Below are 14,260 nucleotides of genomic sequence, written 5' to 3' on the forward strand. Positions count from 1 at the left end.
AATAGACCCTCAGTTTCTCCATACAAAATAAAACTGTTGATGCATGAACCATCCAAAAACATTTAAATAAAATAAGAGGCTTTCAGTTTTCAGCATATTTTCCTATGGATATATATATATAAATCACATTTGAAATCATTTCAAGAGAATCAGTTGATTTATTAGACTAAATCAAAAGACTGGAACAACCCAATTAGGAGGAAGTTACAGTAGCAGCAACTTTTTAGTCTAGGAAAAAGGATGCATTTGAAGTATATAAAATTATGCATCATACAGAGAAAGCTGAAGTGGCAGAAGGATTTATATGCAGTCTTAAAACATTTTTAACCAGATGTTTTAGATATTTTATGGTTTTAATTGGTAGGTTGAATTTTATTGTTACAATATGTAACAATATAATAATTACAGTATAGTAATTTGTAAACTGTAGTGCTTTTGGGCTTGAAGAGCATATGTATCTGTTAAACAGTTCTAGATTCAGGCACATATAAAAGAAATTATTTTTTCAGTTATATTATGGAATTCATCTGCAGATGGTTTGCCCACCATGGGTACCACCACTTTAAAAAAAATTACGAAAATAAGACTTATCAGTGGTTTTAAATACTGTCATTATAACAAGCTGTAGGCCTCTTCAAACCAGCTGCTGGAGGGCATGAAGGGAGGAGAATCCCAGATTGCATGAAGGTTGAGCCCTCAAGTGTTCTTAGTTCATTGTTCTGTCCATTTGCATGTCTTAACAACAGAAAGTACTTGTTGGGTAAAAAAAAAAGTTATACCCGAGTTAGAATGGTGCTTATACTGATAAAATGTGGTAATTTTGCAAGAGAAGCATTATTTCAATGAAAGACTTTGAGACTGCCCAGAACCAAAAATGCAAATAGGCTTCAGATGCAAATTTAATCCTACCTGTTGAATTCTCATTCACTGCACGAGATTTGGGATTTTTTGTTTTCCTTCAGGATCAACATTCTGTTTATTTACCCATCAAAAGAGGAGCCTTCATTTTTATATTAACAACTTTTCTTTTTTAAAAAAGGGGGTGGGGTGGGAGCATTAATGCTTGGAATAAAGCCATCTGCATGACATTCAATCGATTCAAAAGAAAGAGCTGGATGCTTGGGTATCACTAACAATTTTGAAAAAGAGTTAGCATCTTTTGGAAACAACGAAAGCATGCTTGTTATGAACCCGTTTCTCAAAATCGCAGACATCAAGGAACTTCTTTCCTGACTGTAAAGTACTAATTATGCACGAGGAGTTAAATAATGCAGCTCCCGCCTGTGAAACTCTGGCAGAGAAGTGTGTATACAGACAGGAAATGCAGTCTGGGCCACCGGGAGACCAGTTCTGTTGCCCTTCTGCAGTCTGTTGGTGGACTCGCACTTCGTGTTCGTGTGGGCGTTCGCGCGCGCGCGTGCGCGCCCTCCGTCGCTCGCGGGCGGGCTTTTTTTTTCTTCTTCTTCTTCGCTTGTATGCTAAGCGGTGATGCGAGTTGGGGGGGGGGGGAGAGAGAAGGGGCGTCACCATCTGTTGTTAATTCTCCGGTCATTGGATTAGTAGCCCTCGGTGATGAGATCAGCAAGATCAGCTTTCAGGATGGGGTGCTGGACTGGCTTTAGCTGCAGGCTCTTCCCATCTGGGCTGTCTGTGTCATAAAAGGGGAGAGGAGGAAAGGGGCGGGGGAGAGGCTGGGCAGAGAGAGAAGAAAGCCGAGGCATAAAAGCTGGAAGAATCTTTGAAGAAACAACAGCGAGGCAGCCGGGGCGGCAAAGGGCAGGCTGCCCAGAGGCACTTTTCCTTCTGCCGAGAGTTTACAGCGGGGAGTTTCCTGTCGGTGCGGCTCGCCTCGATTGTCTCCTGCGAACGCGTGGACCACGCGAAGTCAAGAAACCGGCGCCGGGCGGGGAGCGGGGGGCGACGGGCTATTTCTGCCGACTTTTGCCGCCAGCGCCCCCAGCCCCTATCACCACGCCGTGATGAGGCTCTTCCACGGCGTTGAGCTCCAACTTTTCTGAGTCCCCCCCCCGGAGCGGGAATAGCGTAGCAAAATCAGCCGTTGGGGTGAGCAGTAGTGGGGTGTGGACGTTTTCCCTGTTGAAGGAAACCTTCTCGTAACGTCCCAAGATTCTCTGCTGCTGGCTCTGCTTCCAAGCGGCTTGTCCTTCTCTATGAATTTTACGTAGATGTTAAAAAGAACCAGGTCTTTTTACTGTAAATCCAGGTCATGCGGGATCGACGACGAGATGCTTCCTTGTTTTTATGGTAAGTGTCTGGAAAAAGTGACCGCTAATCGGGAATGATTTACTCAGCTGGCTTATAACACGTCAACATTTAACTGTGTCTCAAAAAGTGTAACGTTTAAGCGAAACAATGCTTGGCTCGGCGATTAAACAGCTGTGTAGAACTTCACCGGCCTGTTGTAGATGCAGATTTAAAGTCTGTCCAAGCTTGACTTGTTCGTATGATAAATAAGTGGCTGATTGTCCGAGAACAAATGAGCGTGTGGTAGGTTACATACAGTGACTGAAACCATTATATTTTGCTAGGCTGTTATAAACGGAGCGGAGCGGAGACGAGGTTTAATTTACCAGGCTCGCTTGTTCTGAGAGATGCAAGAATAATTTACCTGTGATCAAAGCTTCTTTAACGCAGAACTTTGATGGTAGGGGTCTGCATGTGCTGAGCCTTGTAAAAACTAATGTAGGTTTTACAATAAATGTCACGTGTTCATGCTAAAGATGCTTCCCAGAAAGCCTGAGTTCTTTTCCATAATCTGGCATTTCACATGAAACTTACTGGATTTTTAACCACCAATAACTAATTTATTATAGGGGAAAAAAAAAGGGGGGGGGGAGTACCACAGCGAGTCCTGGGGTTGCATGTGCATTTTATGTACGCCAGAGGAAAACAGTCCAGAAGTTCTGTGTCCAAAGATAATTATTGCCTTAATCACAGCTTTGCTTACAAGCTTTGTCTCTTGCCTTCCCATTCCCCCCTTTCCACAGTACTCCTTGTCCCGGGTGGTAGAAACTGTTCACTGCAAGATAAGGTTGCATTGTGAAATAACTCATCCGAGACATGCGTTTGCATGCTTTAGACCTAGGGCTGGGAAGAGGCAGCACTCAGCTAGTTATCTTTCAGCTTCTGGCTGTTTACATTTGATTGGTCAATATATCTTGAGGCATTGTGGATGCTCCATGGCCCTGTCTCTGAAACAAAACTGGTCTGTAGCTGTTTATGGTGATATATTTAATTAATTTTGTAAACGGCAAAATGGAATTATGTATGGGGGGCAGTAAATATTTACTCCAGCAGCAATAACTGTAGAGGTAGCGTGGGTGAAGAGAGCTTCCCAAGACCTAAAATGCAAGAATGGAAGCCATTCTTCTATTTGTGTCTTGTTACTTGACCTAGCACAACCCCTCTTTGCTCAGTTTCATCACTTGCACTTAGGGGAAAAGTAATACTTTCCTTTCTGGCAAGGGCACTGAAGCTTAATTTATTGATGCATTTGAGACACTCTTGAGTTTCTCAAGACACTGCTGAAGAAGAAAAACAGAGTATGCATTGGAAGCTGTGAAATGAAACACCAGATTTCTGTAGTAACTGTGAGAAACAATGGATTAGACTGGGAGTCCACTGTTTAAGGCAGCAGTTCTAATGAAACCCATTATTTCATGGTAGTTTTACAAGCAATGATCCTATTAGGAACTGTTTTGTATAGAACTGTAAAGAAAAAGATCGTGAAAGGGTACCTTCATTTATATCCTGGGCATACCCCTAGTTTGCAAATAGCTAGCAGACTTGAAAGGAGTGTCCTTACCAGGTCACATAGGTGTATACATCAACCTGTAAAAAAACCGAAACTTGGAGTAACTGCAGTGCAGTTAAGCCATGTAAGCCATTTCAGTCCCAGTAAAACCAGTGGGACACATAGGTCATAAGCCGTAGTACTTTCAAAGGAACTGCCATAGACTGGATCCAACTCAGTTGGTCCCACTGATCATGGTTATTGGATAGATAAGGGGGCAAATATTTTAGACTTCCAAGGAAAACTTTTCATTGCAGATCCTTGTTAGCTTCCAAAATAAATAGCCTCATGTAGCACAAAGCCTGCTGAGTGAAAACTGTCTCCTGCTGCTTTGTGGCAATACTCATTAAGTCTCCAGACTTCTTGTGGTAGTGTAAGCTTAGCATAATGGATTTTCCGTGTACCAAGAGTAGACAACTATTCCTGTCTCCCTTCCTCCCTAGATACTGTTTGTCCCAGTTCTGTGTGTAGGTCACTGTCTAACTCTCTTTGAAGTGAAACATTTGTCACAGTCAGTCTTTCGTGTCCTGTTTACTGGTGTTCCATCTGCTGGTTGATGATGTCTTGAGGAACAGGAATTTATTTTCCTGTTCATTCAGCATCTCTGTTCCCATGCTCAGTTCTCTCAAAGAATTTATTGCATATTTATTCCACTTACATCCCTGACTGACTGGTTTGCCATTGGCAGGCAAAATAGGGTTTGTCACAGTCCAAAGCTGAAAATTGTATTTGTTATTCCTGGACATACCCATTATTTTGCTAGAACAGCATACAGAACACAGCAAGGCTGAATCTGCTAGTAAGGACTGAAATTAAAAGGCTACTTTTTCTCATATTTTCCTTGGAATAATAGTTGGCTTGTACGGTAGGTGTGCATTTTCTCCCTCCCTCCCTCTGAGATCTATCTAACACATGGATTTTTAAACACTTTTTACTAGGTCAGGATCTAGTGCATTTTTTAAAAGAAGTTATATTTTTAAGTAGCTTCCCTTTCTTTTCTCTTCTGATTTTGAAAGTGCTAATTCCAGCTGGTACTACTGTTTTTCATACATCCTTTATTTACAGCATTCTTCCAGGACAGCAATATTACTTCAGTAAAAATGCTTTGAAACTATAAGTAAGATCCCCAAGCTTCAGTCGTAACCATCTGAGGATAACATACTTGTTATGTACTTGAAGGAAACTGAGTAATTGCTGGAGTTTCATCAATTTTCAAATACTATTGGAACATGTAAATCCCAAGCCTTGGGCCAATAGAATATGGAACCAGCAGTGGATCCTATTCCTTGGGGGTATATGGCCTCATCTTGTAATGTAAAAGCAAACCATACTATGATCATTGAACAGGAGCAAGCCCATGATATATTTTGTAGAAAGACTATTAAAAATTTAGAATGTCAGTATTAGAGAAGAGGATAGCCAGAAGCAACGTGGAGGTATTCAATTACAGCAGTGATAGGTGCACAGTTTGAAGTTCTGAAGGGTCAGCCTAGGTACAGGTAATCCTGGAGAAGGCCTACTTATGTGGTTGCTAACAGTTGATGCTGACCTGATGGTATATAATTAATTACTTAATCCAGTAACTATCAATGCTAGGTTGAAGATGGCTTGGCCTACTGACACTTTTAAAAGTATATTTCTTATATTACATGGACACATATTTCTGTCACCTTTGATTTATGTAGAATGAGCAGCTTCATTCATGAATGTGTTCTTTGCAATTTATCTGAACATGATTTCTCTATCATAGATTTCTCCATTCCAGCTTACACTGCTTCTTGTCCTCTAGTTGAATCTTGTACATCTGTTGCTTTTCTTGGTGTTGGTTTGCTAAGATTATTCCAAGGTAAACAGTCTGTTCCCAGAATGTGTGGCCAGCACTTTCCCGTTGTTTTGCCTTTTTGTATTTTTGTCTGCATTTGAAATCACTCTTCGTCTTTAAAATCAAAGCTGTCTTTCAGATTGTACTGTGGATGGAGAAGCAGAAGAAAAGCCTATCTGTCTGTCTATTTGATATAGGAAAAACACTTTTATCTCTGTCTTAGGGAGAAAATAGATATAAACTAAAGGATAGTGATGGAAAGGTGCAAGAATATTCTTATTCTAAGCTAATAGATCTTGGAAAGAGAGAGAATATGTATTTATTGATCAGCTAGAAATTTTGGTGTAAAACAGAATAACTAAATAAAACACTAACTATGTATGAGTTTGTATGTATGAGGGGCAAGTGACATTGTGTGCAACATAATGTCATCATGGCTTCTACTAGACTATATGAACAGTGCTTTGTACGTTTGAGATAACGTGACTATTTCAACTACAGTGCATAGATTGGCCTTATCTTCATCAGTACAGTCTTTTGCTAATGGACTGTGGATGCACAGTAAAGTTCCATTTGCAGATACAAAAAATGATATTTCCCACATGGAGGCATGACCACTACAGTTCTTACTACAAGGTAAAGCTACATGGTAAATCAGCCTTCCCAGACCTGCTATTGTCCAGATGTGTTGGACAAATTCTTCATGCATCATTGCCAATAATCTTCCTGGTTAGGGGACTATGGAGCCTGAAGTTCAAGTGTTGGAAAAATATCTGGCTGGGGAAGATTATGGTAAATTGAAACCTGTAGATGTAGCTGCAAGTTTATATTGCTGGGAAATCCAGAGTGTGTAATTTTATGTATTGCAGTTCAAGTTAGACAAAAAGTCAATTTCTCCCTAAAATTAAAACCCACATAAATCAACAAAATTGCAGTAGAATTTAACAACTCAGAAGTTAATGTCAAGTGCAAAATATATTGAGCATACTACATAGTCTGAATCAGTTTACATGTTAAGTCAAAATGTTGTTTGTTTAGTCTTAGCTTAGTGCAACATCTGATAATTTGTAGTTTTACGTTTATAGTGTAGTATTGAAACAAATCATAGCTTAGCATATGATTACAAACCTAATCAGTGTACTTTAATAGTTAACACAGCCTTCCCCAATATAGTGGTCTCCAGATATGGTGGGCTATAATCCCATCACCCTCAGCATGGAGATGCTAAGCCATGTTTTTCTTAAATATAGTTTATGGAATAAGTTACAAATGGACATATTTATTTATGTATTAACTAGATTTATAAGGCCACCCAACACAACAGTGTAACTCTGGGGAGCCTGAAACACAAAAAAACAACCTCTCCCCCAAAAATGAACCAAACCATATAGCATTAACAAATGGACAATATAAAATGGCAACCAAGCACTAAAACAAAACAACCAAAGGGGGACTCCACTCAGCTGGCTCTGAATGTCTGGGGGAAAAGCCAGGTCTTAACAGCTTTCTTAAAGGTTAGAAGAGTTGGGGCCTGTCATATATCAGGGGGAGATCATTCCAGAGAACAGGGGCAGCTACAGAAAAGGCATGCTTCTCAAGCGCCATAAGATGACAAGATTTAAAAGAAGCCACTTGGATGAACTGTCTCTGTGAGAGCATGTGGGACATGCAGATGTTCTCAGAAGAAGGCAGTCCCTCAAGTAACCCAGTCCTATGCCATGTAGGGCTTTAAAGGTGATAACCAGCACCTTGAATCATACCTGGAAGCCTATTTAAAACCAGTGCAGCTTGCAGAGTGGTGGTGTTCCATGGGCATAATAAGATGTGCCTGCAGCTACTTGCACTGCTGCGTTCTGGAATAACTAAAGCTTCTGGATGATCTTCAAAGGCAGCCCCAACTAGAGCAAATAGCAGTAATCCAATCAGGAGGTGACCAAGGTGTAAGTGACCATGAGCAGGGCCTCCTGCTGTAGGAATGGGCACAACTGGTGCACAGGACACAGCTATGCAAAGAGTACCCCCCCATCTCAGTTGTCATCTGCTGCTCAAGCAGAAACTACAAATCCAGGAGACCCCCAAGATTATACATCAAGTCTGAACAGAGTAGTGCCACATCATCCAGAACCAAAGATGGAAATTCTGCAGCTCCCAGTTCTGGGGGGGGCCAAAATCCATAGCTACTCAGTGTTGGCAGGGTTGAGCTGCAACCTGTTCTTCCCCATCTGGACACTGGAAAAGAACCTTGACAGTTTCACTGGGATGGCCAGGAACAGAGATGTATAACTGGGTATCATTCACATATTGATGATACCTCACCCCATACTGATAGATGATTTCCCCAAGTGGCTTCATGTAGATATTTAAAGGAGGGGAGAGAGGGTCAAACCCTGAGGCACTCTACAAAGCGGGAGCCTAGGGCTTCAGTGCTCCCCCCACCCCAACACCACTGGAACTGATCTCAGAGGAAAGAGGAGAACCACCACAGAACAGTGATGCCCACTCCCAACCCCCTCAGCCAGTTACACAATAGTAAACCAAAGCCAAACTCCATTATGGCTTAGCTTGACTGATGAGTGAACACATCTTATAACCCTTATAAAACCCTTATGAAATACAACTTGAACCCTTATAAAATACAACTTGGAACCACAGTGTTTCTTGTAAGTATCCACTGTAAACTAATTCAGCCACCCACCAAATTATACCCCTTTTTTAATTATAAAAACAATACAATGTACTTTGCTTGGTGTGATTTATTTTTTATTAATGTTAAATTGAGCATTAATTATACTACTTCAGTAATTCTCTGCTTATTGATATTAACTTTTCTGAAAACGTATCTTTATTTTAAACAAACAAACACATGAATAGACTGATTTTACCTAACACATTAAACCAAAACATGAGATCTTGGCATGGTGTCTGAACCCAGTCATTGTAGGTTGTAGACCATGGTTGATGGCTTAGTGTGCTGTATGAATTAAGCTAATAATGGCTTATTCAGCCAATCATGGTTTAGTGTAATCCATGAATTCAGTTATATTGTAACTGGATTTTTTTTGCCTGATTCAGGGACTGGTATGTTGATAATAGTTAATAATAGAATCATACAGTTTGAAGAGATTTTTAACATCATCTAATCCAACCTCCTACTCCATTCAGGATCCACTGGCATATCTCCAACAGAAGTCCACCCAGTCCCTCTCTGAAGACCTTCAGCAAAGGAGAATTCACCACTTCATGTGGCAGCCTGTTCCTTGTCTACTGGCTAATAGCTCTTAATGTCAGAAAGTTTCTTCTGATGTCTAGCCTGAAGCTACATCCTTGTAGTTCTAATGTATTGATTCTGTTCCTATCCTTGGGGGCAATAGATTTCCTGTTTGCTCCTATTAATGTAATAGTTACTGACTAGGCAGTGGGGTTTTTTTCCCCCCCTTACCAAATGGAATTTAGTACAGAATATAATGTCTATTTTGAGAAATCTATTCAGGCACCTGAATAATTAAGAATCAAGAGCAGTATGAAGCCCAGATACCTCAGCGCTGTAAAAGAACTGACATTCTGTGATGAGGATCAGCTGCCAGCTCAGTGGATTCTAGAACATTGCCTGGAAGGAAATCAAGGAACTTGAAGTACATCTTCCTTTTATAACCAATCCAAATAGAGACCTTATTCAGATGAAGACATTAGATTGAATTCTTGGGGTTTATTTCTATTCTACACTTATCACAGGCTGGTCTGTCACAATAAAAATGGAAAGCCCCTTCTTAATTAGGAAGCTTGAGATCAATCCAGTTTGGTACTAATTTCTTTTGGACTAGTCTCTCAGAAAGCAAATTGCAACATAATATTTATTCAAAAACTTGGAATCTCCTCTTCCCCTCCTTCCTCACAAGTAAAACAAAGCATCTGTTTCATGAGGGCAATTCCATATCTTTTGGATATTGCATTAAGCAACATATACATGTTTTGCAAAACTTTATCCAGTAGGAGACTCATAATTGTGTTCAACCCTGGCAGTTAAATCTTGTACTTTCCTCTTCAGAATTAAGACACGTTAAATTTAGTGGGCTTACTTCCAGGTATGAAAGGTTCCAGATTTTGACAGATTGTGTTTCTTGTACAATTTTAACTGAAAGCAGAGAGTAGGATCACTTTTGGGCAAGTATGAAGTATTTGTGGTAAAGACAGTAGAGTTTGTTAAAGCTGGTAAGATTTGATTGCTGATACCCTGGCTGAAATACATCTCATTGTAATTTGTTTTTATTTTCTTAAGTCTTTTTTTACAGTATTTGGCTAAGAGATTATAGTTTGTGATAGCAGTGTCAGATATTTAAATTTTTCAGATCATCAAAGTGATATCTATCTCTTACATACTCTCATGATGAAATAAAACCATTCTGTATGAAATTGAAAGTTTGATAGATGTCATTTCCATACATTCTCTTCTTAAATTACAGAAGCATTTCATATAGCTATCAAGCAGAGTTGTAGGGCTACATATGTGAGCTGCAAAAATCTTGGTGACTATGAGATGGCAACAAAGAGATACAGAAAAGTACAACTTTTTGTTGCTATCTAGTGATCATCCAGACTTTTGCAGCCCAGATGTAGTAGATCAACATGGATTTTTTTTTCTAGAATCTATTTTAAAGTGTTCATATTTTATTTGAAATATTCATAGAGTGGAAGGGTTAGAATGGGTGTTGGCTATCATCTAGGCCCAACTTCCTGCCCAACATAGGAATCCAGTAATTATGCATCCCTGGCAGAAGGCCATCTGGTTTCTGTTGAAACTCTCTATGAAGAACAGTTCACCATCTCTCAAGGTGTTTTTTTCCCAATGTCTAACTGAAATCTACTTCCTTCTCATTTAAGCTCTTTATTTATTGTCCTATCTTCTGGACCATTTCTGCCCTTTTTCACGATAGCCCTTTAGATACTTGAAGACAGCTATCATGCCTCCCAACAGTTTTCTCCACCTAAACATATCCAATCTTTCAAACAGTCCCTCCTCCCCCTCCCCCCCCAGCTCACTAGCCTCTTGGTCACTCTCATCTGGATATGCTCTAATTTATTGATGTACAGATCTTTTGTGCATATATAGTTGTATTATTATAACAGATTCCTATATCTATCAAACTTTGTCTGCTACTGTAGTGGTCCATAAGAATAACCTTGGGAGACAAGAGGAAGACCCACAGCCTAGACAGTGGTCTGAAAAATGAAATTTGAGTCCAAAGGAGGAATGGGGGTGGAGTAAGCATCTCAGAAGAGACCTTCCCTAGTTCTCTGGAAAGTAAAGGCATGAGAGGGGGGAAGTACTTTCAGACATGCAAGATTCTGTTCCTGTAACCTTACGATAAAGGTACTTATGGTGTTGGTTTCCTGTCTGGACTACCTTGTCTGGACTACACTCCTCCAGGAATGTATGTGTCATTTTAGACAAGGGATAAGGAATATCTTGTTCCTCAAACATTTTGGATTTCAATCTCATCACTCTCAGCCAGCTTAGCCAATGGCAAGAGATGGAGAAGAATGCTTGTCATTCAGAAACATCTGACTAGTTAACACTAAAATGACCACAGTTGGTATGTTTTACAATACATTCAGTGAATAATCCACACAATCCCATCTTTATTTGACATTAAAATCCATGGAGTTCACTGGGTTTTATTTGTAGTCAATATGTTCAGAATGTTTCAAAATGATTTGGAGGAAGAGCTTCAGACCTTGCTCAAACATAGCACCTCTCCACTTTCATTAAAGGAGTCCAACATTTTCAGTAGATGCTGCTTCAAGAAATCCATTTATTAAAGTTAATTATGACTCTTAAAGCTTTGGCGTCTTTTTTCAAACTTACACAGAAGCTGAAAGAAAAGGCTGGGCTTTAATGAATAGCAGAGAAGTGCTTTACTTGCATAGTTCTAAAGCATTTCTTCCGAATCATTTTTGAAGTCTGCATATCCTTAATGTTTAGGCCTGCTGCCATTGCACCACTGATTGTTTTTACTCCAGATTTAATAAGCTTACATTATTATGGAACAGGAACTTAAATAGGGGGACATACCTTTCCTAGTTTTCATATTCTTTATGCCAGTACTGATATTCTCTCAATCAGCTTGACTGAATCATCTTTTTCTGTAAACCATGATTGACCCAGTGGCATTTGAACCAGTTAGTTTCTGGTAAACATTTCTGAGAATAATATTTACAAGAATTGGAACCTAGTGTATCACTCAGAACTACTTGGAGAAAGGGGAGAATAAAAACAAATTCCTCCCTCCCTCCCCCCCCCAAAAACCCTCAAAATTTCCTTTCTCCTCCCAAAGATGATGGAGAGAGTTTTTTCTGCCAAACTGTAAGTCTAGTTTTCATCCAGGATGTTTTATCTGAAGAGCTACACCTACCTGTACTAAACCGTGTTTGATTTAGTTGCAAATTATGGTTTCTTTACTTATTTAGTTTTCCTTATTCAGTTTATACTCTTGGCTTTTTACTTAAACAAGTATTTGACAATAAAACATACTTTAAATTGGATACTAAAATTAACTAAAGCAAAAACAGGTATCTTTGTATGTTTTCTAAGCACCAAGATAGCAACAGACAAAAACAGTTCCAGAAAATGTGCATTCCATAGTGTGGGAGCAACACAAGAGAAAGCCCTTGTCTGCATGCTGGGTAATATGTTCAAGTAAAATCAAGACAGCTATCTCAAGTATTTTAATCTATATTCCTGCACAAATTGGACTCAGTGGTTTAAAGAGCCCTTTCAGCTGCATGATTTGATGATTTTATTCTTTCATTTAGATCTTAACGCCCAGAAAAAAGAGAGAGAGAGAGAGGTAGCCTCCTAGATAGTCAGATCTTAAGCCATTTAGTGCTTTAAAAGTAAATATGAGTGCAACCAGCAAGCTGGGCAGATCTTTCAGTACTGGCTTCATAGGAGCCTGGCACTTTGCATTGTGTAGCAGCCAGGCACTTTTTAAGTGTAACCTTAAGTTGTACGCATGGTAGTAGTCAAATTGAAATGTAAGGAAGGTAAGAGTAGCTATGAGGTCCATGGTCTAGGGCTGCTCCACTATCACTGGATTTATAGGTGAAAGCTGTGGCAAGGACATTGCATCACTAGGGCCACTGGGCCAGCTGCAAATCCTCCTAAACTGTCCAGATCTGGTGATAGAAGCATTGCCCCTTATGTATGTGACATCATGACAGATGTATAAATGAGCCAAATTTGCAACACAATGGTCATTTTTTTTGCTTGTCCTGCTTTACTTCTCCCTTTCAGATGATGGAAGCCCCACCTCTTTTGTTCACATGTTGATGTGCACACATACAAACAGTCGGAGCTTCCACCATGATGCTGCATTTTACCATCTTGCTTGTTTTATCTTTTGACCCCCAGGACTTGCACCATTAGAGGCTTGCAACCATGTCCAGAATTAGCCAAACTGCAGTCGCCCAATTTCCTATTTACCAGTGGTACCTCTTGGCACTGTTGGTATTTTATTTCTGCTTCATTAAGTGGAATGTTATACAGAATGTGACATTAAGTTCTGTACAAGTTGTTTTGATAAATAGTTATTTCCAGTAACAATGGCAAGACCCAGAATTTATGTTCTATATGTAACAAGTAAGACGAAAGGCTATAGCCAGTAAGGATACTATTTTGCAAAACAAAACAAATCAAAAATGTTTTTTTGTTAAAATACTCTTAAGAGTTTCTGTAACACTCAATTTAATTGCAGTTGCTAATTAAAACTGGATTCTGTGCCTCTCCTAATTTGGCCTCAAAAGTTAGAAATTCCAGTCCCACGGAATTATTTGTTCAAATTTGGAATTCTGAACCAGTAATTCTTGAAGTAAATCTGCATAAGATTACTGCATTGTGGCTTTCGGTTATTTTACCATTCTGTAGGTCAGGGATGGGTAATATGTGGCTGAATTATAACTCCTGCTATGCTTTATTATTTCTGGGGAATGGTGAAGTTACATACAGTTTTCCTATCCCTGTTCTACATTTTATCATATAATAGAGAAATTAGTTTGGGTAAATATATTTCATACCTTTGTCTTGCAGCATTTAAAAAATTTAAACTGGCTTGATTATAAATTACTTAACATTTTAGTTTATTCTTTTCCCGAGGAAAAAGATAATCACTAAACAATCAGGAAGGGATGGAAGTTACTACGATCTGTGATTATGGTTCTTAATATTCTGATTTTTAAAGTTTTCTCCCAAACAGTAGTGCTTTTTGGAAAGTATTCAAAGATTTGAAACTTCTAAGAAAGATTATACTAAGCTGCAAATCCCCAACAACAGCTGATATATAGTATTCATTCAGGTTCTATTCATGTTCTTATAATTGAAATTCTCTAACAGTGTCACTACATAGCATAAAGAGATCTTCAGTCTGCCAGTCTCCTTTACCACCAAAGTCTTTTCAGCTGTTGCATTGTTGAAAGCCATTGTTGCATAATCAACAGATAGTAGTAGAAGTTTGAAAGTAAAGAATGCCTGTTCTCAGTGGGGTGTATTCTTGCCTTTTGTCATTGGCAAACCAATCAACCTCACATTGAGTGCTTAGCTGAATACTTCCTCAAAATTCCACCAGAAAGGT

General features: G+C 39.3%; 1 protein-coding gene across 3 annotated transcripts in view; it reads left to right on the plus strand.

The window, feature by feature from the left end:
* The window catches only part of SPSB4 (splA/ryanodine receptor domain and SOCS box containing 4), a 189,912-nt gene that overhangs the window by 123,057 nt on the left and 52,595 nt on the right, over nucleotides 1–14,260 (plus strand). The window contains exon 1 of one of the 3 annotated variants that reach the window (XM_007437961.4): nucleotides 1,684–2,265. The exons of the other annotated variants lie outside the window; for them this stretch is intronic. The gene's annotated coding sequence lies outside the window, so the exon portion shown is untranslated. Of the gene's footprint in view, nucleotides 1–1,683; nucleotides 2,266–14,260 lie in introns of those variants that run through there. 3 annotated transcript variants of the gene reach the window in all.

The sequence above is a fragment of the Python bivittatus genome, unplaced genomic scaffold (genome assembly GCF_059951505.1).
Source record: "Python bivittatus isolate LINGU-HERP-01145 unplaced genomic scaffold, Pbiv_v1 ctg000980_np1212, whole genome shotgun sequence".
Taxonomy (NCBI): Eukaryota; Metazoa; Chordata; class Lepidosauria; order Squamata; family Pythonidae; genus Python; species Python bivittatus.